The sequence below is a fragment of the Antechinus flavipes genome, chromosome 5 (genome assembly GCF_016432865.1).
Source record: "Antechinus flavipes isolate AdamAnt ecotype Samford, QLD, Australia chromosome 5, AdamAnt_v2, whole genome shotgun sequence".
Taxonomy (NCBI): Eukaryota; Metazoa; Chordata; class Mammalia; order Dasyuromorphia; family Dasyuridae; genus Antechinus; species Antechinus flavipes.
In genome coordinates, this window is record NC_067402.1 from 55,571,515 (window position 1) to 55,598,177 (window position 26,663).

The 26,663-nt window shown below is 34.7% G+C and overlaps 1 pseudogene; it reads right to left on the reverse strand.

Moving 5' to 3' along the window:
- The window catches only part of LOC127538544 (DNA endonuclease RBBP8-like), a 79,900-nt pseudogene extending 55,016 nt beyond the window's left edge, over positions 1 to 24,884 (reverse strand).
- Between the last annotated feature and the right edge of the window lie 1,779 nt (positions 24,885 to 26,663).

The window sequence follows — 26,663 nt, forward strand, 5'->3', positions numbered from 1 at the left end:
CTGTTTGAAAAGTACTTAAAATGACAACTGATATACTTAATAATTATTATAAGTGGATACATATAAAAACATAGATTTTGTGAATGAATTCTACATAAGAATAAGAACATTAAAAAATTTTAAAGAGAAGTAGAGAGATGTAAAGTAATAATTAACAGAATAAACAGTCAAGAGAAACTGTTCAGTCAGCATATCTTTTAATAATTAGACCAAGCTGACTGCTCTAAAATTCCTGCAACAGTAACACTGGGGGATGATGTATGAAAATGGATCTCTAAACCATCCTTTGAGAAAGAAGAATTAATTTTTAAAATTAAAGACTTTTGTGCATAGAGATTTGTCAATTAAGAAAATCTTCACGTGTAGGTAATTCTGCTTATATATTTTTATTTCACCAAAAAATATAATGTGTAAAGAATTTTCTCAGATCAGAATCTCAGCTCTTTTTATAAAAAATCAAGAGGTTTGGATCAAGCCCACTACTAAATTGTCCCAATGCTGGCAGGAGTCTGAGTTGAAAAAATGTGTCAATTTTGTGTCAAGTTAACCTGGCATCAACCAGTTGTTTTGTTTTAAAATAAGTCAAATTAACGCCTTTGATTTTATATCACAGTCATTTCCTGGATATAACAGAACTTTCCCCCTCTACCCTCTCCTGTCTGGTGGCAGTTGATATGAAAAGGAAATGGGAAAATAGTTGAAGGGAATTGAATTCTAGGCATGAGAAACAAACAGAGCAGAGACTTTTGAATGGAAGATACAGTGCCATATGCATAACATGCAAATATGCAGACATACCTATATACATATATATATATATACACACATTACATATATGTATGTATACATATATACACATATACACATATACATACATATATATGTATATATATATATATATATATATATATATACATAAAAATATAATATGATGATCATTAGGAAACTTTATCTAGAAAGGAGAAGCCAGATTATGAAGCTCTTAAAAAGAAAAGATAAGAGTTTATATGTTATCCCAGAGCAAGAGAGAACCACTGGAAATGTTCAAGCAGGAAACCAACATGGGCAAGCCCATGCCCTAGAGATATCTATTTAGTGGGTTTCAAGAGAGTAGAGGATAAATAGAGGTCTTCTTTCTTATGCTGAATTCCCAGGCATGCTTTCTTATCCCACAATAATATTCCATTACATTCATGTACAGCAGATTATTCATCCATTCCCTGTTGAATTGGTATGAATTTTTTCCCAGTCTTTCACTATCACAAAAGTTATTGCTAAGATTAATTTGGTATCTATGGAGAAATTTTATCTTTGATCTTCTGGGATATATGCCCAGAAATGAGTCAAATAATATTAATATTAAGTTTCCTCAAATAATTCCGAATACTATTTTGAGCACTTGTTTTGAATACTATTATTTAAAAAGAATTCATAAATGTTTAAGTTATTCACTATATGTGTATATATGTATATATACAGTATATGTGTAAACACAACATATAGATATATGTATATACATCTATACATCTTTACATGCATATATGTATATGTACATATGTGTACATATATGTTCATGTGATTGGTGTATATGTATGTGGATATATACACACATATTTATACATACAACATAAGTTTATTATCACAGTTTGGTTTTGCTGTGCCATTCATTAGACTTTCTGTTTTATATCATTGCATTTCCCCTCCCCCACTCCATTTTCTCATTCATGATTTGGAACATATGTAAATAACACAAATGCTAATAGTAGCCTTACAGAAAAACTATTGAAAAAAATATGTGTGTGTGTGTGTGTGGGTGTGTGTTCAAGAATCACTGAATAATGCATTCTAATGTCAAATTTAAATGTCTGGATTTTTAAGCCATATATTTATAGGGTAGTTTTATATATTGTTTAACCAATAAATAGCTAAGTACGTGCCCCTTTTAAACTTTTTTTAGTGATCTCAAGAATAACTAACATGTACACTTGTATTGGACTAAGATTAAAGGAAAAGAGAGCAACTATGGTGAATAGCAGCAAAATAAATTAACAGAATCAATTCTAAAGCAAATAATATTGGAATGCTTTTTATTTCAGTATGCCTCCCCGAATCTTTAGAAGGGTTTTGTGATTATTATAATCCAAACTTAATTAGCTTTAAACTTAATTAGTTTTTCTTCTGTCAATTTATAGATTGGAACTATTCAGTCTTTTGTAAATAGAGTATTGTAATAGGTGAACGAGATCTCTTGTATCTCATATATCTTACCCTTTCTCCACAACTTGACTTCAATATACCTTTTCATCTTACCTTCTATTAGTATAAAGCTAGGGATATTAGAGTGGAAATATTCAACTGTATTTGTGAATTAAAGTGGAAAATCAGAATTTTCTTCTTGCTCTTGGACTAGAATTAAGAAGACCTTTAGCTAAGACAGGACAATTGAACTTTGGCCAAGGAAACCAAAATTTAAAGGTGCTGATGACTTCTACATTTACTAGCATCAATGAAACATTTGAGCCTAACAACTAGTTATCAAGAATAATTGGTTAAATCAGAACACATTGACATTGACTGCCACCCCTCTACCCCAAAACCTCCAGGGAGGAGACCCAAATGAGCTCAGTTCAGAAGAAGCCCACTCTCGGAGGCGGAACCAGATTCATTCACCCCATCTCACACCACCACGGTGGCAGGCTCTCCTCCTTCACTTCTCCACTGAAAGATAGGCCTCTAAGAAAGCTACCCGGTTCCAAGGAAAGAAAAGTGATTTGGAAAGAGAAAACAAACGTTTGGATTTTATCAACTGGCTGTATTTGGAGTGATTATTTCCTTGAACTGAAACTAAGGCTGCCTCCAAAAAACGTCCCCAAGAAACCTGCTCAGAGAGAACCATTATATTTTAAAGAAGAAAACACTACATTTCTTATCCATTCTAATGTTCACCTCCTCTTTCCCACCAAAAACAAAACAAACAAACTTTTAGTCTAGGTATTGTGCTTTATTCATCTTTGTATTCTCTCCACAACAATTAGTGTTGTACTTTTGATTCATGTCATTCAAAAAACACATATATTAAATGCCTACTTTATATGAGGAATTATGTTAGGTACTAAACATACAAACACAAAAAAAGAAATAGTTCCCTTTTTAATTTAGATGTATAATTTATCATATAGGAAATAAATATGTATAGGGAAAAGAAGATAAAGGAAGGAGGAGATAAAAGGAAAATATGTGGTCAAGGAACAAAAAAAGGAATTTATATTTATTGACTAAAACTGAGAAAAATGAGATAGATAGAAGTTAAATGATTTTCTAGGACAACACACCAGTAACCATCTGAGGACTATCCAGAATTTTTTGATTGCATGTCCATCTTTCTATACACTGTTTTATTCTATAGTCTTCAACAGCATATAATCCCATGTAGATCAAACTGGTAGATAATATGATACTAGGAAAGGAAATTGGCATGCTGGATGACAGATCTCAGACTTTCAAAACTCTTGATAGCCAGAATAATGGACTTAATTAAATAGGATAAAATTTAACAGAGATAAATAGAGTCCTGCATGTCAATTTCAAAAATTATATGATTTAAATGAGAGGAAGACTTGGCTATACAACAGTTTAACAAGCAATATTTTGAAGAATCTTAGTGAGTGATAGCAATATGAAATATAAAAATATAAAACAATATTAATAAATATATAAACTAAATATAAAAATATTTTTAAACTACTTTACTTTTTTTTTCTTCTTATGGTTGAGGTTATCATAAATTCATTAATGTACATATATCACATAGTAGAACTTTCTTGCCTTGATAGTAATGTACCAATACAGATCAATCAATACTTATTGTGCTAAGAACTCTGTACCAATTATTGAAGTAAAGGCTGGGGTTACAAAGAAAGGTAAAAGATAGCTCCTTGAGGAGTCTACACTCTGATAGAAGAAACAATCTGCAAACACCCATGTACAAATGATCTGTGTGGTAGCATTAACAGGGATATGGAGAAGCTTCTCATAAAGATTGGATTTGGGCTGAGACTGAAAGTAATATGGTTTAGGAGAGCCATTCCTAGTTACAAATGATGTGTCTAGGGTTCAGGCTCCAAATGTTGGGGTTTGGTCATGTGAAGAATTCATAACTGCCGTTCTCTTTGGCAAAAGGTAAATTTATTTAGGAGAAAAGTTTACAGACAAAATGAATAGATGCAATAGACATTAGGAATGGTAAATATGAAATTTAGGGAGAGCATATAATTAGCAAGGAAAAATGTTTTAACAATCAATGATGGAAAAGACAGGTTCCTTAGTGAAACCCTCAATTAACCAGAAGAAAAAGAACACCTCATAAGATTGGAGAGTGCCTTTCTCTGGCAGGCTAAATCTGTAGAGGAGTTCAGCTTCCTGAAAAAGTTAGTGATAAGAAGAAAAAAAAATCATCAAGAAGCATAGTGGGGGAATCAGAAGAGAGATACCATGTGACATGGAAGATGCATGAGGGGAAAAACATCACAAGGCAGAGTGTAGAGCCCAAAGGGGTTAAAAAAAATGCCATGAGCCATGGGCAAAAATAGTAGGGAAATATAATCTCAGAGGTTGGACCTAAATTAGATTTCTGACCATACATAGCAAGGTAGGACTGCCCACAAACTCCACAAAAGGTAGGACTATGAGGTTAAATTGATCCTCTTCATTGTACTTTCTGCCTGCCCCAGGGAGCAATTCCATCAATACTCCAGTGCCTCTCTGTCAACTATACTCATTTACTCAAGACTTATCAAAAGGAAAAGGGAAAAACAATAAGTTACTAGGGACATTGAGAGATTAGATGATTTTTCCTATATCACATAGCCAGTAAATATTAGAGATTGGTCTTGAAACCAAAGCCTTTTGACATTCTATCCACTATCACCAATTCCTTAGAACCAATCCAAATGGGTGTCATTAAAAGAGAAGTAGAAAGGTGATATGCTACTATGGTCAGTCCTTATCAAATGACATTGGAAATATTGGGTTTACTTCAGGTACCATGTTTTAAAATAATCATTTATACTCTACCTAAAAGAAGGATGAGTGCAATGGTATCAGAATTCCAAGCGGTTTATGGGAGAATCAGTCCAATCTATGAATTAATCCAGCTAATTGGATTTGATAGGAGAAGACTTGAAGTGAATGTGGGGATACAGTTATTTATTTCAATTTTTTAAAGAACTACCATCTGGATTAAAAAGAAATTTTATTTTATCTGAGGTAGATTCAAGCTCAATATAAGGAGAATCTTCTTAATGGGTTCAAAAGTAGAACCAGATGTTTCCCAACACGGCTTATTGTGTTTAGTTATAGGATGTCTTTCTTGAAGCTGCACCTCAAGTACCATCTTTAATTTATAATTTCTAATCTCCCAAAATATTAGAGCATTCTACTTTTTATATCACTATTCTCTCTCTCTCTCTCTCTCTCTCTCTCTCTCTCTCTCTCTCTCTCTCTCTCTCTCTCTCTCTCTCTCTTCCTCGCTCCCTCCGTCCCTCTCTCCCTTTGGAATTTCCTTACATTGATGAAATTATGATTTAAAAAAATAATGAAGGAGATTTTTTGATTGACAAATCAATGTTGTATATACATGTATATGGAAATATGTATGGGTTGGCTTTACATTTATGCTGCATATATTTTTAAATATACTTGTATCCCCTAGTAGTATATAACATTACTAGAAGTAGAGATTTTTTTTCATTCTTTGCACTTTTATTTTTAGCTTTTAGCTTAGTGAGTGTCATATAGTAAGTGCTGAATATATTTTCATTGATTAAATTTCCTTTTAATAATAGTCTTCAAACAGAGGTTAGATGACCTCTTTTATGAAAGGTTATACAGGAGATTCCTGTTTAGGTACTTTAAGACCAGATGTTCTCACTTGTGCCTTCCAACTCTGAGGTGAATCTATGTTTAATAACCATACAGAATTGCATAAGAATTTTTGTGTTCGTGTCTTTGCTATTGATGGATTTAGTGGGTGTTAATTCTTAAAAAGCTTACCTTTTTGCTCTTTTGTGAAAACCAAAATGTCTTCTAGATTATTTTGTGCTAATAGAGGAACATGTGTTAAACATATGAGCTTTCCCAGGAGGGGACTCATCTGAGAGGGCCATGGGCTCCTGATTACACCTCAGTGGCACTATTATGTTCCTAATTGTAGAGATAAACAGATAATTTCCATATTCAAGCCTAAGGGTTGTTTTGGTTTTATGCTATCCAATCAATTAGAATAATTAGAGCACTCCCCAATGTTTATTCTCTCAGGGAGCTAATACTCAGAAGTGTTTGGTATTCCATGAAACTGTCAAATCAAAATGTGTTGGTTTCCCGGAAGGGAATGGTAAATCATTGGTTCCAGATATGTTCTATTTTAATTTTATTTTTTTTATTTCTGAAATTCCAACATGAGAAACTAAGAACAGAGCTATCATGAGGAAGGCATTTTAAGATTAAATTGCTTCTATGTTTGTTTGTTTTTTCCTACTCCATTTGCTAATTTTCACTGTTTTTCTGAAAAAGAATTCAAATAAATTATAAGCAACATTCCCTGAGCTATGATGAATTGCAATATTTTTCAATGGTATCATTCAGGATACAAGGTTATGCTTTTAATAAATATTCATCCCCTTAGGTGGTTGTTATGGTCAAAATCAATTAAGTATACTTACAGAGCACAAAGAAAATCAGCTGGATGGTAGATAGATACTTGGCTTGGGATATCTTTTCCTCCAGTCCCTTTTTTTATGGAAGTTGAAAATATCCTTATATTCAATGAAGAAGTTTGAGCTGAGCTCTGGATAGAAGAAAGAAAGAAAGAGGGGGGAGGGGAGGGAGGGGAATAGAGAGAGATAAAGTGAAGAATCTACAAGAATATATGAATTCTTTTTCTGTATTTTATTTTCATTATTTCTGTGTTTCTCCTATTACCTCTATATGTGCAGGCTCATATTTACTTGAGCCTTGGCCAGCTATAAACATATTTACTTAACCTGAGTTGATGACATTTATCGCTATTTAGTCTATTAGCTGGACCACTATCTACTTGATTAAGGCTGAAGGCCTGATTTTCTGTTTCCTAGAAATCAGGAGATTCCGGGGAAACAGAAACCTTCCATTTCAATCTCTCTGGATAGTAACAACCAATTAGATGTTTCCCTCTCCCTTTCTCAATGTTCTCTTACTTGTGATGTAATCTCTCTTTTTTTTAATTTTTATTTAATAATTACTTTATATTGACACTCGTTTCTGTTCCAATTTTTTTCCCTCCCTCCTTCCACCCCCTCCCCTAGATGGCAAGCAGTCCTTTATATGTTGGATATGTTGCAGTATATCCTAGATACAATATATGTTTGCAGAGCCGAACAGTTCTCTTGTTGCATAGGGAGAATTGGATTCAGAAGGTATAAATAACCCGGGAAGAAAAACAAAAATGCAGATAGTTCACATTTGTTTCCCAGTGTTCTTTCTTTGGGTGTAGCTGCTTTTGTCCGTCATTTATCAATTGAAACTCAGGTCTCTTTGTCAAAGAAATCCCCTTCCATCAAAATATGTCCTCATACAATATCGTTGTCGAAGTGTATAATGATCTCCTGGTTCTGCTCATTTCACTTAGCATCAGTTCATGTAAGTCTCGCCAGTCCTCTCTGTATTCATCCTGCTGGTCATTTCTTACAGAACAATAATATTCCATAACATTCATATACCACAATTTACCCAGCCATTCTCCAATTGATGGGCATCCATTCATTTTCCAGTTTCTAGCCACTACAAACAGGGCTGCTACAAACATTTTGGCACATACAGGTCCCTTTCCCTTCTTTAGTATTTCTTTGGGATATAAGCCCAATAGAAACACTGCTGGATCAAAGGGTATGCACAATTTGATAATTTTTTGGGCATAATTCCAGATTGCTCTCCAGAATGGTTGGATTCGTTCACAACTCCACCAACAATGCATTAGTGTCCCCGTTTTCCCGCATCCCCTCCAACATTCATCGTTATTTTTTCCTGTCATCTTAGCCAATCTGACAGGTGTGTAGTGGTATCTCAGAGTTGTCTTAATTTGCATTTCTCTGATCAATAATGATTTGGAACACTCTTTCATATGAGTGGTAATAGTTTCAATTTCATCCTCTGAAAATTGTCTGTTCATATCCTTTGACCATTTATCAATTGGAGAATGGCTTGATTTCTTATAAATTTGAGTCAGTTCTCTATATATTTTGGAAAGGAGGCCTTTATCAGAACCTTTAACTGTGAAGATGTTTTCCCATTTTGTTGCTTCCCTTCTAATCTTGTTTGCATTAGTTTTATTTGTACAAAGGCTTTTTAATTTGATGTAATCGAAATTTTCTATTTTGTGATCAGTAATGGTCTCTAGTTCATCTTTGGTCACAAATTTCTTTCTCCTCCACAAATCTGAGAGATAAACTATTCTATGTTCCTCTAATTTATTTATAATCTCGTTCTTTATGCCTAGGTCATGGACCCATTTTGATCTTATCTTGGTATATGGTGTTAAGTATGGGTCCATGCCTAATTTCTGCCATACTATTTTCCAATTATCCCAGCAGTTTTTATCAAATAATGAATTCTTTTCCCAGAAGTTAGGGGCTTTGGGTTTGTCAAACACTAGATTGCTATAGTTGACTATTCTGTCTTGTGAACCTAGCCTTTTCCACTGATCCACTAATCTATTTCTTAGCCAATACCAAATGGTTTTGGTGACTGCTGCTTTATAATATAATTTTAGATCAGGTACAGCTAGGCCACCTTCATTTGATTTTTTTTTCATTAATTCCCTTGAGATTCTCGACTTTTTATTGTTCCATATGAATTTTGTTGTTATTTTTTCTAGATCATGTGATGTAATCTCTTATATAAAAGCTATGTATCTTTACTACTTCTTTAGCCCTTCTACCACAAGCTTTCTCTTTCTTATCTCTTGATGGGACAGCTCATCCTCCGAAGATTTTCAATAAACAACTTTTCTGCTTTTTTTATTGAATGATCTCTGAGTAGTCATTTTGGGTAAGGGTCTTTTACATCCCTCATGGAAGAAGGAAGGAAGGAAGGAAGGAAGGAAGGAAGGAAGGAAGGAAGGAAGGAAGGAAGGAAGGAAGGAAGAAAAGAATTTGTAAAACAGGCAAAAAATTTAGTATTTATAGTTTATCTTTTATATAGTATCTTAAAATTTACATGGCATTTTATGTTTCCTTTTATTCTCACAGCAACTCTGAAAAGTGTTATTTTTCTTCCATTTTTCAAAAGAAGAAATTAAAGTAGGCATAGTTTAAAGGACTTGCCCAAAGTCACATAGCTAAAAAAAGTGTCGGACAGGATTTGAGTTAGGTACTCCTGATAGCTAATGTGTAGCATTATTTCCATTGTACCTCCTTAGCTGCCCATGAAAATGTGATACAGAGCTGAGAATGAATTATAGTAGTCAGAGTAGTAGCAGATAAAGTGATAATCAGTCACCTTCTTTACTCAAGAATCTATGAATTAAGCCCAAAAAGATATTGGTAGTACAGTGTAAAGTACAGTGAAAAGTATTTAGAGAAACAAGTTTAAGTGATTTACCCAGGGTCACAAAGTAAGCAAGCATCTGAGGCTAGATCTGAATTCAGAAATTTGTCTTCCTGACTCCAGGCCGGCCACCTAGCTTCCCAAGAATGTAACATTCAGTAAGAGCATAGTAATTTTTTATTAGAACACTTAAACATGCAAAAAACCCATAAACAAATAGTCACGAGTTTTGATTTATTGTCACACCAGATCTCCATCTTATTCTAGTTTGAGTTCATATATCTGTCTATCTATATGTCTATATGCATACATATATACATATATGTGTACATGTATGTGTGTGTAGATATATTGCATTATGTGGCAGAGGTTAGCTCTGTTATAGACTCAGAGAGAGCTTTTTCCAAATTCGCCAAACTAGGATAAGAACAAAGACTCAGTTCTTATTCAGACCTGAGGCCCTTTCAAATATATTAATCATGAGTGGGTGAGATAAAGATAAATATTTAAAAATGTTTGCTTTTAGGGTCAACACTCATGGATTCATGGGCCATTTACTAGTATTACTATCACCATCTCTTCTCTCTCCCAATGAAGGGCCCTAGTCTAAAAGCCCAGCCCATATTAGGGACTTGTGCTTGAGATCACCAGCTACAGGCTACTTGCTAATTGGGGACATCTATTTTTGGAACAAGAATTTTCTTCTACTCCTCTTAGTGACTTTGTAAGGTCATTTAGATTTTCCTGAATCTTTAAGTTTACTCAGCTATGAAGGGAAGATAATAACACTTAATCGCTTACCTATTGCTCAAGGGTGTTGTGAGAAATAATTAGCTAATGGTTCTAAAGCTATTTGAAGATGTAAAAAAAAAAGTACTAAGTAGAATTATTGAGGTTCTTTAATATACAGTACATAATCTATGAGTGATCTATCATTTCAAAAATCACCTTTCAATTTACTGACATCAGCATTATTAAATCCAAGCTTTGGGATTACATTAATATACATTAAAATATATGCATTATATATGCATGTATTTAATTTGTATTTAAAATATAGAGTACCTATAGGTATATGTAAGTAATTGTAATTTGCATGTAATTGCATTTATAATTTACACACATAAAAATTTTATGTTTACATATTAATTGAATAAGTAAGTTAGTTTGGGAAGTAAAGCATGGGGGGTGGAGGTGGGAAAGTTTTCATGCAAAAGATGCTGTTTAATTTGCATGTTAAATGAAGAGAAGTTTTCTATTATATGGGAGTAAGTAGAGAATGCATTTCAGGCACTGGAGATAGTCAATGAAAAAGGAGTTCATGAAAAAACTTTGTTAAGAAAAGAAAGAGCTAATTTGATAAGGGGCATAATGTCCAACAAGATTAGAGAGATGGGTTGGGGTGAGGTTGTATGTGATATTAAAGAGAATTTTATATTTAATCATAGAGGCAATATGAGTTACTGAAGTAGTTTGAATGTGGAATTATATATTAGATCTTTGTTTTAGTTATATATTAGTTTATATATATATGTGTATATATATACACATATATATATTTAGTTATATATTAGATCATTTTCAGTGATGTGTAGAATGGAAAGAACTGGTAAGAGAATAAAGTGAGAGACTAATTGGAAAACTATTGGAATTATGTTTGCTACAGGCGATAAGGGCAAGGTAATGTCTGTATGAGGGAGAGAGAGAGAGAGAGAGAGAGAGAAGAGAGAGAGAGAGAGAGAGAGAGAGAGAGAGAAGAAAAGAGAGAGAGAGAAGGAGAAGGAGGAGGAGAAAGAGAGGGAGAGGGGGAGGGAAGGAACGAGAAAGGGGGAGAGAGGAAAAGAGGGAGGAAGGGAGGGAGGAAAAGAAACAGATTGATAGACAAAAAGATCTGGGAGTTACCTACATAATGATAACAAATAAACTTATGGGAGCTGTTGATATTGAGCTTAGTGGCAGTTAGAGAGTTGTTAAAATCCCTTTTTGGTCAGTGCAGGTTTTTCATGAAAGAATTCATGAAACCCTGAATTATTAATTGGCAAAAATGAAAGTTTATTGTTGGACAGGAAGCCAGTTCTGCTAAGAGAATGACTTCTTTAGTGGCAAGATCCTATTAGGGAAATGGAGGCTGACACTAAGAAGAGAAGGCAGAGGGTCCTCACAGGCAGATATGCCAAGGAGAAAGAAAGATTCCTTGGCATGGCATATTGTTGCTTTGGGCCTCTGCAAGAAGTGAGTTTAGAAACTGCCCTTTAAAAGGAGTCTTTAGGCTTCAGGAAGCCAAGGCTCACAGGTTTAGATGCTTATCAGTATCCAGTCCAGATCTCCTACTGGAATCAACAACACTTCAAAGGGGTCCTTTTTGACCAGGATGTCTAATTGAATCAAAGGGTCTGGCATCCCTGAAAGATAACTTATCTGGGAGGACATGCCTTCCCCAGGAGGGGCTGAGACTCCAAAAGGGATCACAGATCAAAAGGGAATACAGTTTCAGTAAAGGGAACAGTTTCCCTCCCCCTTCATCATTACTGAGACTATAGAGAAGGCCTACATTCAGTACTAGGCTAGTACTTGGATAAACCTCTTGAGTTAGAGATATGAATAAATGATGATCTAGCAAAGGAAATGAAGTAGTAGTGGTCAGACAAGTATGAGGCAAATAGGGAAAAAGTTACATTTTATAAACAAAAGGGGACAATTGATAAATCATCAAAGGATATGAATAATTTTCAGAAACTAAAGCCATTTCTTGTCATATAAAAATGCTCTAAATCACTATTGACAAGAGAAATGAAAATTAAGAGAAGTCTAAGGTACCACCTCATACCTATCAGATTAACTAATATGACAGGAAAAGATAATGATAATGATTAATATTGGAGAGGATGAGGGAAAACACTAGTATATATTGTTGTTGAAGGTGTGAAATGATTCAATCATTCTGGAGAACTATTTGGAGCTTTGGCCAAAGGGCTATAAAACTGTGCATACCATTTGATCCAGCAGTCTTATTACTGGATTTGTGTTCCAAACACATAATAAAAAAGGGAATAGCATTCATCTGCGCAAAAATATTTGTAGCAGCTCTTTTTGTAATGGCAAGGAATTGGAAATTGAATGGATGCTCCTCAGTTAGAAAATGGCTGAATAAGTTGAGGCATATGAACATAATGGAATATTATTGTTCTAAAAGAAATAATGAATAGACTGATTTCAGAAAAGCCTGGAAAGACCTATATCAACTGATGCTGACTGAAGAGAGCAGTACTAGGAGAATACTCAACATAGTAGCAATAAGATTATGTGATGATCAACTATGATGCTGTAATGGACTTAGCTCTTCTCAACACTTAGGTGATTCAAGACAATTCCAATAAACTTGGAATGGAAAATTCCAATTGCACTCAGAGAAACTATGGGGACTGGATGTGAATAGAGCATAATATTTTCACATTTTTGTTTATTTGTTTTTTCTTTCTTGTTCCCCCCCTCCTTGGAAATGATTTTTTTCACACAACATGACAAATTTGGAAATATGTTTAAAAGGATTGCACATATTGAACCTAAATCATATTGCTTACTTTTTATGAAGAGAAGAGGGAGTGAAGGGAGGGAAAAAATTTCAATCATAATGTTTTACTAAAGTCAATGTTGAAAATTATATTTTCATGTATTTGGAAAAACCAAAATACCATTTTTAAAAAGTAAGAGGGGAGAGAGTATTCAGGTGAAGTGTCTTCAACAGTTAAATACAGCATATATGATACATAATAAGTGCTTAGTAATTGGATAATTGAGAATAATAATAAAAATCAACAATAATGTGCAAAGAACTATAGCATAAAAATCATTTATTAAGTGCATGTTATATACAGAATGCCATACTAAACAATGGAAAAATGTTAAGTCAGTCATTTCAGTCATATCCAGCTCTCTGTGATCTCATCTGGGGCTTTCTGGTAAAGATATTAGAGTGCTTTGGCATTTCTTTTTGCATCTTATTTTACTGATGGGGAAACTGTGGCAAACAGGTTAAATTGACTTGCCCAGGGTCACACAACTAGTATCTGAAGTTAAATTTGAACTCAGGTCTTCTGAACTTCAGACTGAAGGATCTATTCATGGTGCCACTTAGCTGCTCTGGGAAAAATGTAGAGCTTAGCTAAGACTTGTAACTCATAGGCTAGAATTTGACACAACACAAATAATTATAATGCAACAAGAATCTATATGCACAATTCTGCAGTATTTTTAATGATTCTAACTTCTTTCTATTACAGAAAGTTCAGTAAGCCTTGGGTCTAAATTCCACTTCTGACACTACAAATTATATAAACACAGACAAAATATTTAACTTTCTGAATCTCAATTTCCTTACTTGACAAAAGGAATATCAAGACTTACACTATTTCAGAGGGTTATGTGGCTCAAGTGACTCAATATATTTAAAGCACATTTTAAACTTTCCAAATGCTTGTAAGTGTCAATTATCACTGTTAGATTTCAAACACAGATATTCTTCTGGTGATGCAATATGGCCATGAATCATAGGACACTGTGATCTCATAAGAATCAGTATATTCAGTGACCAAAGGGCAATCAAAAGATTCACATTGGATTTAAATAGGGTACAGCATAATTCCAATTATGTCTTGCAATGTGAGAAGTGTCATAAACAACACTAAAAGCATTTATAACTTAAGATGATGAATCAGTCCTCAATGCAGTGTTTATGGCAAGATATTTTACATAGGTTGAGGAAAAATGGATTGATTATCATAAAAGGCAATGTTATAGAAGATAGATTACTAAACTTGGAGTGAAGAAGATGTGGAATTGTATCTTGTCTCTAATAGAGTCACTATGTAAAAGTAAACAGGTCACTAAACCTATATGTACTTTGAAAAAGATAAATAATATATGTGGCATTATTGGTTAACTGTTAGGACTGAAGTCCTAGGATTCCTTTCAGTCTCTGATGTACCCCTCAGTGACTATAGTATATCTCTAAGAATGTAGCTGCAGAGAAGTTTCAGATATACATCGGTAGAGGGAGTTTCCTCAAAAGAAGTTTCCTATACCAAGAAAATTATAGTTGCTGTTGAAAAAGTGTAATAATAACAATAATAATACCTTTAGTATTATTTTGCTCTTTTCCCACCTCCATCAAGAGTGAGAATCTAAGCACTATGGAAACCATAAAATGCCCCATTTAAATGTGAACTATCATTACTCTCTACAGTCTGTCAGTCATCTCAGCCAAGTAATTTCTTCAAGGCTAGATAATCCCCACCTTCTCTGTTCTACTTCTCAGTTGCTAAAACTGTAGATGAAATTAGTTATACATAAAATATAATGCAATTACTGAAATATAAATTTAATCTGTTGAGGCCTATGTGAATCTTCATTACTACATAAGGATCCCATTATTCATTACTAGCATTTTGTAGTGAAAAAAATGGGATACACTGGGTGTAGAATCACTTAGATTTTACTCTTGGCTCACACATTTAGTTATGTGACCAGTGATCATTTGTCTCTTATGCATTTTCAATGCCTCTTTGTGCATACAAACATGTCCAGGCTTCAAAAGCTTTCTTTGTTCCTGTTATCCATCCTCTCCAAAACAATGACTCTATTTCTCTCCCCATACATATGGCCAAACTTCTGAAAGGAGTTATACTCGCTGACACTTATTCAATATGGGTTCAGTGCCTTATTTGTTCCTTATCTCCCTGCAATCTTGTTTCAGCTCTTATGAAACTACTCCTTAAAGTTGCTGATGTCTCCTTGATCACCACATCTAATTAATCTTTTCCAAGTCCTCATCTTTCTTGGATTTTCTGCTCTGTTTGACACTGCTAACTATATCCTCCATCTTGATGCTATCAGTTCCTTAGACTTACAGAACTAATCATTCTGGCTCTTCTTCCTCTTTCACCACTGAATTTTGATCTGCTTTTTTAGATCTCCATTTTAATATTGGCTTTTAAGTGGAGGTTCTATCTTTGGCCCTCCATTCTCTCTTCACTTTCTCTGACAGTTAAATTGTGTATAGAAATGAAGTATCTTAATAGTAGATATTGTGTAATTTATTCTTTGTATTATTACTACTTTAGCACAATGCCTGGAAGTTAGTCTTGATAACTGCTTATTCACAGATTGGTGATTTCATTGACTTTCAAGGCATTGATTATCATCTCTCTCCAAATAACTCCCACAACTTTATTTAGTGTCAACCTTTTTTAAAAGCCCCTTTCAAAGTACTTTAGTTGAATATTTACCTATTTGAATATCTTCAGAATGTTTTCATCTGTAGTGGCCTACAATATCTTAAATTTAATATGTTCAAAATCAAAATATCTTCCCAAGACCAACCCCTCCTCATTCATTTTGTCTTAAAAATTCCACCATTTTCAGTTATTTAAAATCATTAAGGAGGATTCTGTGAAGATGGCGGAATAGTTTGATAAATTTCAAGCTCCCCCAATTTCCCAAACATATAGAACAAATTTGTGCCTAAAGATGAACATATACTGGTGAAAAACCAAGAAGACTTGGGGCAGAACAAAGTTTCTCCTGATACAATCTGAGAATATCTGAAGAAAGGCACCAGGCTGTGATTAATTTGTCTGAAATGCAAATATATTTGAGTTAGCTCCTCAGAAATATCAAGTGGGGAACCCTTGGAGCTAGCTGGATGTGGCTGAAGGAACTACAGAGATTTCAACCTCCTGGACTGTTTGTTGTTGGGTATTTGAATCTGGGAAGACAGGATGAATTACAGCTAATTGGGAATGCTAGGCCCAGCTGTGCTGCTGAGATGCAGGCCTAAATGAGAAGGCACCAGAACATGGTGAGTGCAAAGAAAATGAGACAGGGACACTCCTGGCTATGGGCACTTACAAGAGGAGAAGTTCTTGGTTTGGGGTTTCTGGTCAGAGTGGAGAGCTGAAGGAAAGTTTGCGGCACCATTTCTCCATCCCACAATTAAAAGGGCTTATACTAATATTTCTTATTTAAAAAAAAATAAACCAGCAAAGAAGAAAGAACTTCACTATTGAAACATATTATGGGAACAGGAATGGGATTCATTTTCAGAGAAGGATACTTTAGTTAAAAAAAAAAAAAGCTTCTACCCCAAAGTATAATGTGAAATGGCTTCCTGACCAGAGAGAATTTATAGGTGAACTCGAAAAAGAATTCAAAAATCAAATGAGAGAATCTGAGGAAAAACTCAAGAAAAAAAATAAATCTTTCCAAGAAAAACAAGATTATGAAAAAAGTTAACCAATTATAAAAGAAGGTACAATGTTTCAAAGATGAAAATAACTGTTTGGAAATTAGAATTAGTCAAGGGGAAGTCAATGAAACTGTGAGAAACCAAGATATACAAAAAAGATTTTAAAGAATGAGAAAATAGAACAGAATGTGAAACAACTCAATTAAAAAACCCCCATATATTTGGAGAAACAGTTCAAGAAGAGAAAATATAAGAATAATTGGACTGCCAGAAATTTGTGGCCAAAAGAGAACCTTGACACAAAGCAGGAAACAATCCTAGAAAATTGTCCTAGAATGATTGAATATGAGGGAAAAGTAGAAATAGAAAAAAATCCATCGATCACCACCTCAAATATATACTTTGTGGAAATCACACAGGACTATTATTGCCAAATTTCAAAACTCCCAGATCAAAGAGAAAATTTTGCAAAAATCAAGAAAAAATAATTCAAATATTTGAGAGTTACAATTAGAATTGTACAAAATTTAGTAGTAGCTACAGCAAAAGAACACAGGTCTTGGAATGATATTTACAGAGAAGCAAAAGAAGTAGGCCCAAGTCTAAATATATCAAAATTATATATACTTTTCAATGAGAAAAAATGGACAATCTACACATTCAATGAACTTAACAGAAAATTTAACATATAAGAGCCAGTATCAAAGAACAATTTTAAGGAACACAAAATGGACAAACTGTTTAAACATGAACAAATTATTTTTTTTCTACATGGGAATGTATAAGTTATGTTTAAGATTTATATCAACAATAGGGAAAGCTCAAAAGAAAGATTGGAAGAATAAAGATAAACATAGTGATCATGTTATACAAAGGAGGTATAGAGGAAGAATAGACACAATAGCTTGGAGGGGGGAAGGGAGCTTGTAGTTCTGAAAACCAAATGGGTTCAATAGGCAACACCCATGAAGGGTACAGCACCTTCCAAAATCTATAAAGAAATAATGGGAAAGGGATGGGGAAGCAAAAGATAAGGGAAGATGTGGTGATTATCTTCTTTTAAAATAATAGTTCTCTCTAGAGAACTAGAGAGTTCTTGAATAAGAACTCTAGAGTTCATAGAACTCTCTAGAGAATAAAGGTTTCTCAGGGAGGTTTTCTGGAGGCAGCCTTAGTTGCAGTTGAAAGTAATAATCACCTCAAAATGCAGCTAGGTGATCAAAGTTCAGATCTTTTATTGCCTCCAATATAGCCCGGTTAGTTTAGAGGCCTATCTCTCTGCTTGGTTTCAAGAGCTCCCTCTGAATGTCTCCAAATCCAAAGATTGGTCCTTCAGCCCAGCCAGCACAAAGGTGAATCTGTTTTGCCTCTGGGAGCGGGCTTCTGGCTCCCAATCTCCCAGAGTGCTCCTCTCCGACCCCAGTCAATGTTCCGAAGTAAAACTCCTCACTCAGAGAGGGCTTCTGGCTGAACTCACTTGACGCTCCTTCTCAATCTAAATTCAGCTGAACTCCTGACTGAGTCCGCTTCTTATATATCATCTCCCAAATGTTGACTCCTCCTTCTGGAGGCACACCTAAGGGAGGTGTGAATTCACAGTTACAAAGTTTGCTTTGTGAATCATGTGAACTCCAATGAGTAAAGGTGTGAACACAAGCATTGTATCAATTAGTTCTACTTAGTACCTTGTTTCAGGTTCTGGCCCAAAACATCTCCTTGTAAGATCAAATCAGTGATACTGAACCATGCTAAATTAGATAATTATTGTCTCTATCAACTCTAATGACTTAACAGTTTGTAAAGATTCCAATAGGAAGAAGACAAGGAAGGGATCCCTGGGTGTGGGGAGGTAATAAATAGAAAGTGGTTATGGAGCAGAATTTAATGAAAGAGTTAACAGGAATAGGAAAGATGTATGTATGTGGGGTATGTGTGTATGAGTGTGTGTGTGGACTTATCCCCAATTGTATATACAAATGTATCTTTTCTTACCTGGAGGGGGGGGTGAAAGGGAGTTATGTCTGTGTCTATGTGTTTGTATGGATGTATATCACTTGTATATATAAATATATCATTTATATCATTTCTTAATTATAGCCTGTTTGAGGGTGGTGTGTTAATGCGGGCTAGCTCCCTGGAGGCCTCAAGAACAGCTGGAGTCAGGATAAGTAAAAGTCGTTGGTCTTTAGGGGAAGAAGTGAAGAAGACAGACAAACTGCCACTGGCTCGTCACCAACCTTTCTCCTCCTCGTGTCCTGCTAAAAAGTGAATCTGGCTCATCTCACACCACCCTCTAATCTTTCCTAGGATTATGTGTATACACCAAATGTGAGTCAGCACAGAAAAAGTGAGAAGGGCCATTTTTCCAAATATATACTAATAGAATCATTGTCCAATAGGTAATTAGCCTGAAGTGCTTGGTTGTCTGATTCAAGCGTATCTTTAAAGAGTTTCAGCCCTTTATGATGGTGGTGGGAGGAAATAGAGGGGAAAAGAATAAAGTAAACAAGATATGCAACAGAGAACAAAAGAACAATTTTCAAGGAATTCAAGAAAAGATGGACACTCATGAATATAATTTCTTCTACTAATTAGAAGAATATATTATTAATATTAATTAGAACAATATAATGTATACTTTAAGAAAGTATAGATATATATGTTTCTTAAATTGATATTTGTTGTTATATATTTTGAATCCTTCCTAATGTTCTTCTGGGCACATGCCTTTTGTTTAATTTTGTTTTGTATTGCTTTTCTGTTTTTCTTTTTGTTTATTCCATTTCTTCAAATAAAATAAATTTTTGGGGAAAAAAAATCATTGCACAGTTCCTCTTCCTAATCACCATTCCCTCCTTCCCAATCATTTGGCAAGTACTACTGTTATTATTGCTGCTACCAATCTTGATTTATAGAGTTGAATTTTTTGTAATTGATTCTGAACTGCTCTTTCTACCTTGATGCCTCTATCCATTTACAACTATAAAAGTGATCTTCTAAAAGTAATGGTTTGACCTCTCGTTCCCGTGCTCAGAAATGTTCAGTGGTATCCTGTTGTTTATTAAACAAAATGCAATCTTAACCTGAATTCATAAGCCTCCACAATTTGGTTCCAGTTTGCTTTTTGAGCCTCATTTTACAACACTGTATTGTACCATCAACCTTGAAACAGAACAAGATTCTTTTTTTATTTCTAGAAGAGAAACAGATTTCACCTTTTTGTAAAAGGAACATCCTAACAATTAAAAAACTCCCTGAAAGTGAATTTGGCTTCCTTAAAATGTCATGTGTTTTCATCAATGAAAATCTTTAAACAAATCTAGATAACCTTTGGTGTTTTAGAATATAAAGAGAGAGGAAAGAGATGACTATTAGTACAGAATGTAGAGAGAATTCCTTTTCAGTGCTGCTTAAATAATAATTGATTTCCCATTCACCCCAAATATTCTATGACTATTTGAATCTCTAATACTTCCATCATTTTGCACATTGCTCTCAGACTCAAATTGACTTCTTCCATATTTCTATTAACTTTTTTTTTCTGTTTTTTCAAAGACCAGGTCTGATGCTACCTCTTCTATGATGTTTTGGTAAAAGTAGTATCTACTGTATACAGGTTGAGCTAGTTCTTCAAGAAACTAGAAAGGCTAGATTGTAATTAGGTCAGGTCTGGGAATTAATTCTCAATTCTTTAACTACTGGCATAACTTCCTGGTGTGTGAGGTATAATTGGCTGAGACTATGAAGAGTTAATTGGTGTTTCTGGATTTGGTGAGATGTGAGGGTAATAATAATGTGGTACCTTAGTGTGAACAAGGGTTGCCAGTGGGGAATGTGGAGTCAGAGGGAAAACTTGATTACTCAAATCAGTATTGTATCTTTATTTATACTTTTTTATGCTTGAGTTAACTTCTCTTTATCAAATACTATATGGCTCATGAGTATATTATTGTTTTTCACTATTAAGCTTGAATTACTATACTGGTCTTCTCGATACCTAATTTAGAAAATGTATCTTCTCTCATTTCTCCCAAGTACTGATTGCTTCCATCTCTAGTCACTAATGATATTGTGGCTGATGTCACCTATATTTTTAGTCTTTCACATTTTCTCAACCTCTCTCTAAGTAGATTGAAACTTTCTTAAAATGAAATACTTTTTTCATAATCCATATGTACCTTTGTATATTGTATTGACTTTTTCTTAGAATTAATCTCAACTGCTAAATCCTATAACTTCTTGTTAATCTTCATCCTTCTTAAATCACAGCAGCATATCTCTCCCCTCCCCCTTGTCTTCAGGACACTATTCTTTCTTTGCTCTACTTATATTCTATTTATTTGTTAAATAATTATCACCTTGAATGAATGAATCAATGAATGCACATAAATTAAGTATTCAAATCTGTCCAAAGCCCTGAGCTAAATACTGGAATAAAATAAGAAAAGTAAACTACTCCCTGCTCTAGAGGAATACACATACTAATGAATAAGACAACCCATATGTACAACAATATATTCTAATTATTCTCTCCTCTGTTAGTAATTGGCATTATCTAGAGCTCTTTCTTGCTCCATCTTGCATTGGCTTGTCTTGTCTTTCTACACTCTGTCCATTGCTGGTTTCATAAATTTCCTTGAATTCAATTGGTACCTCTGTTGAGATAATTTCGAATCTATAACTCAAGCCTTAATCTCGCTTCTGAAGTTAAGTTCCGTATAACCAATTGCCATCAGATATCTGCATACCAATATTCAAAGACATTCCAAAAAAATATGTAAAATAGAATTCATACTTATCTCTCCTCCAAACTTTTCCTTTTCTGTTGCCAGTGATATTGAGGGGGGAGAGCAGGGCAAATCATGTCCATAGTATAATGCAATAAAAAAAGATCATGACATATGAAACTACAAATTTCTTGTATACAACTTGCTGCTCCTTTCAAGTATACAACAAAATTATCCTGTTGATTTCTTCCCCACTCTTTTTTGCCTTGCTTGTCCTCTGCACAAGAAATAGAGAGTAAAGTTAGGGGTCTGTGTCTTTCTTTCTTTCTTTCTTTCTTTCTTTTTTTCTTTTTTTCCTTTTCTTTCTTTTTTCTTTTCTTTTCTTTTCTTTTTTTTTTTTCTTTTCTTTCTTCTTTCTTTCTTTCTTTCTTTCTTTCTTTTTCTTTTCTTTCTTTCTTTCTTTCTTTCTTTCCTTTCTTTCTTTCTTTCTTTCTTTCTTTCTTTCTTTCTTTCTTTCTTTCTTTCTTTCTTTCTTTCCTTTTCTTTCTTCCCTCTCTCCCTCCTTCCCTTCTTCTTCCCTTTCTCCCTCCCTCTCTCTCTCCTTCCCTCCTTCCCTTCTTCCTCCCTTTCTCCCTCCCTCCCTCTCTCCCTCCCTCCTTCCCTTCTTCCTCTCTCTCTCTCCCTCCCTCCTTCCCTTCTTCCTCCCTCTCTCCCTCCCTCCTTCCCTTCTTCCTCCCTCTCTCCCTTCCTCCCTCCCTTTTCTCCCTCCCTCCCTTTTCCCCCCTCCCTCCCTTCCTCTCTCCCTTCCTTTCTCCCACTCTCCCTCTCTCCTTCCTTCCTCCCTCCTTTCCTTCCCTCCCTCCCTCCTTCCCTTCTTCCTCCCTCTCTCCCTTTCTCCCTCCCTTTTCTCCCCTCCCTTCCTTTTCCCCCCTCCCTCCCTTCCTCCCTCCCTTCCTTTCTCCCTCTCTCCCTCTCTCCTTCCTTCCTCCCTCCTTTCCTTCCCTCCCTCCCTCCCTCTCTCCTTCTCACCTTCCTTCCTTCCTCCCTCCCTCCTCCCTCCCTCTCTCCTTCTTTCTTTCCTTCCCTCTTTCCTCCCTCCCTCCCTCCCTCTCTCCTTCCTTCCTGTAAAGGGCTGAAACTATGACTTAACATTTTTCCTGCCTGCTTTCCTTTCTTCCTGCCTGCCTGCTTTGCTGCCTTTCTTTTTTTCTTTCTTAATAGCATTTTATTTTCCCTTCAATTACATGACAAGTAATGTTTTAGCATTCGTTTTTACAGTATTTTGACCATGTTACCCATAGCTGTGAAAGAAGAAACAGATCAAGAGGAGGAAAAGCCATGAGAAAGAATAAAGTAAGTGGGAAAAAAAAGACTTTGATCAGCATTTTGAGTCCAATGAGTCTTGATCTTGCTATTGATAACATTTTCCTATGTAAAGTCTTTTTTTTATTTGTCTAAAATCATTGTGATATGAAGAAGAGCTGAATCATTCCTATTGATCATCACACAATGTTGCTGATATTATATATAATATTTTTCTAGTTCTGCTCATTTCACTTTGTATCAATTTCTGCAAGTCTTTCCAGGTTTTTCTGAAATCTGCCTGTTTATCATTTCTTATTGTGCAATAGTATTTCACTATATTCATATACTACTATTTGTTCAGTCATTCCTTAATTGATGAGCTTCCCCTCAATTTCTAATATTTTGTCATCACAGAAAGGGCTGCTAGAAATACTTTTGCACGTGTAGATCCTTTTTTCCTTTTTTCAGATCCTTTTTCCTTTTATCTGATATCTTTAGAATATAAACCTAATAGTGGTGTTGGAAGATCAGAGGATCTATACAGTTTGGTTCCCCTCTGGGTATAGTTCTAAATTGCTCTCCAGAATTTTTTGATCAGTTCACAACTCTACCAATGGTGCCTTAGCATCCTGGTTTTCCCCATCCTTTCCAATATTATCACTTTCCTTTTTTGGGCCAATCTGTTAGGGGTGAGATGGTATCTTAGAGTTGTTTTAATTTGTATTTCTCTAATCACAAGTGATTTAGAGCACTTCTTCATATGTCTGTAGAAAGCTTGAAATAAATTGTTCTTTGAACTTTTGGTAGAATTAAGTGATGAATCCATCTAATGCTGAGAATTTTTCCCTAATGAGTTTATTAATAGCTTGATCAACTTCTTTTTCTAAGGTGTTATTTAAGTTATTTCCTGATATTTTAATCTAGGTTATTTATTTTTATAGGTATTCGTTTATTTCTCATAGGTTGTCAGATTTATTGGCATATAAGTAACATATTTCCTAATTTCCTTAATTTCTTCTTCATCAGTGATGATTTCACCCTTTTAATTTTGGATTCTAAATATTTGTGTTTCTTCTTTCTTTCTTTTTTAAATCAAATAAACCATTGGTTTATTAATCTTATTTTTTTGTCCTTAAAACCAGCTACTTTATTTATTAGCTCAAGAGTTCATTTTACTTTCAATTTTATTAATCTCACTTTTGATTTTTTAAGATTTTTTAATTTGATCTTCAATTGGGGATTTTTAATTTGTTCATTTTTAGAATTTTTTTTGGTTGCAGAACAATTTTCCTAATGAACAATGATGAAAAAATTTTAAAGAAAATATTAACAAAGCTATTATGGTAATATATCACAAGGATTATATACAATAACCAAGTGAAGTTTATACCAGGAATTCGGGGTTAGTTTAAGATTAGAAAATCATTAGTAATTATTGAACATATCAATAAGCAAACCAACAGAAATTATATGATTATTTCAATAGATGCTATAAAATTTTTGACAACATACAGCCTCCAATCCTATTGTGAACATTAAAGAGCATAGGAATGAAGATAACATTGCTTAAAATCATAAGTAGTATCTACCTAAAACCATCAGGAAGCATTATCTGTAATGGGAATAAGTTGTAATTCTTCCAAATAAAATCAGGATGAAGCAAGGATGTTCATTCTCACCATTATTATTCAATATAGTATTAAAATTATAGCTATAGCAATAAAAGAAGTCAGATTTATAAGAACACAAACCATTCCCCAACTGATAAATGGTCAAAGGGTATGAAAAGGTTTTTTGTTTTTTTTTTTTTTTCAGATGAAGAAATCAAAGCTTTTGATTTACTTGATGAATGTGTTGATTTTGCCCTAAGATCGATGATGGACGTCTGGGATCTGTCTAAGGTGGTGGCGTGAGGGATATCTGGCACTACTGGAGCATATAGGTCTGATAGCTTACCTGGTGTTGAACTGGGGTCTTAATAGTTGTGTCTGGTGTGGACTGTGACCAGGTAGGATTTCTGTATTTACCATGGCCTAAACTGGATCCTTCCTGCTTGCCTGGGGAGATGTTGTAGCAAGTGTAAGTCTTGCTTATAGAAGATGACCAATTTCCCAGGGTTATGCTGAGGCATGTGGAAGACTGGCCACTGCAGGATGCCTGTTTGATCAGGGTTATCTCATAGCATGTGGTGATTCCTAGAGCTGGTTTTGCCAAGGCACATGGAAGGTGGTCACTTACCCTACCCCCTGGGGCTTAGGATCTCCGTTTTTTTTTTTTTTTTGTTTGTTTGTTTGTTTGTTTGTTTTGTTTTGTTTTGTTTTTTTGCTAAGGTGAGGTTTGCTGATGGTTCATTGGGCAATTTCTTGTCTTTTACTGCATCATTCCTTTACTCAAGTGAGGAGGATCCCTTTTAATAATTCTCCAAGATTCTTGGGCTAAAAGATTGTTTCACCCCATCTCTATGTTGGTTTTACTGCTCCAGAATCTGTCTTTGCTGCTATTTTATGGTTGCCCAGAAGTGAACATGGGAGCATTTTAGCAATTCATTGCTTACCACACCTTCTTGGTCAGAAGCTGGAATTAGCTGCTTTTCGGATGGGATTTTCTGTACCCAGGCTCATAACTATAGCTGTTTCCTCTTTCTCAATCCCCTAGATTCAGTCAATTGCCAAGCCTTGTCAGTTTCACAGTTTCACCTTTATGACATTCCTCCTATCCCTTCAATTTAAAATTTAACTCTAAGCTTCTTTTTATCTCTCTGGACTCTTTTATCAGCTCCCTAATTAGTATACAATTTCCAGCCTTTGTCTTCTTCTACCAATCTTCCAATCAGGTGCCATCTTGATATTCCTAAAGCATAGATTTAACCTACATTTCTTACCCAATCCTACCCACAGTGACTTTCTTTGTAACTCTCTACATATTTCCTCTAGGACAAAATATAAAATCTTGAACTTGGCAATACCAGGTATGGTTCCAATCTCCCTTTGCAATTTTTTTCATATCATTCCTCATATGTAACATTTTATCTTTCACCCTATCTTTTTTGCATAAGGGGGCTTTCATGTCTAGAATTGTGTCTATTCATCTATACCTCATGGAATCCCCAGCTCCTTTAAAACATAGCTTAGGTGTCACCATTCTAGATGTCACTTGTGGCTGAAAGGAAAGAGGAAAGAGAGCACTCACACAAATGCTGAAATGAGAGCTCCTGACATGTGTTCGACAGAACTTTGGCAAGATCAATCTTGTGTCTCAATTTATAGGAGATCTGTTCCCTATGGAGATCTCAGATAGTGACAGAGAATTTGATATCTCCTTTGGAGAAGAGGAGGAGAAGGAAGAGGAATAACAATAGTCTAAAGAAGATCATGAAGAATTAAACCAGGCATCCCAAGGAAATGTGGAAATTAGCAGCAAAGCAGTTATTAAAGCTCTGGATGAAAAAATTGCTAAATACAAGAAGTTCTTAAACAAAGCTAAAGCCAGAAATTTTTCAACAATCAGAATTCCCAAAGAACTTAGTGAAAAGGTATTTTCCAAATCCAAAGAACAAGAAAAAGGACATACCAAGAAGGGAAAGAAGAGAAAGGCACATGAAGAGGAGCCTGAGAACAAGTGTGAAAAGCATACATCAAAAGGAGGAAAGTGAGCAAACTACCAGAACAGAGCTAAAAAGATCGGAGTTCTATACTATGTGAAATTTTCACAATGTGAAAAACAAGAATAGGAACAAAAAGACCATGCTTCAGGGGGACAAAAGCATTTTCACAAACAATTCAAATAGAAGCAGCAACTTTTTAATTGGT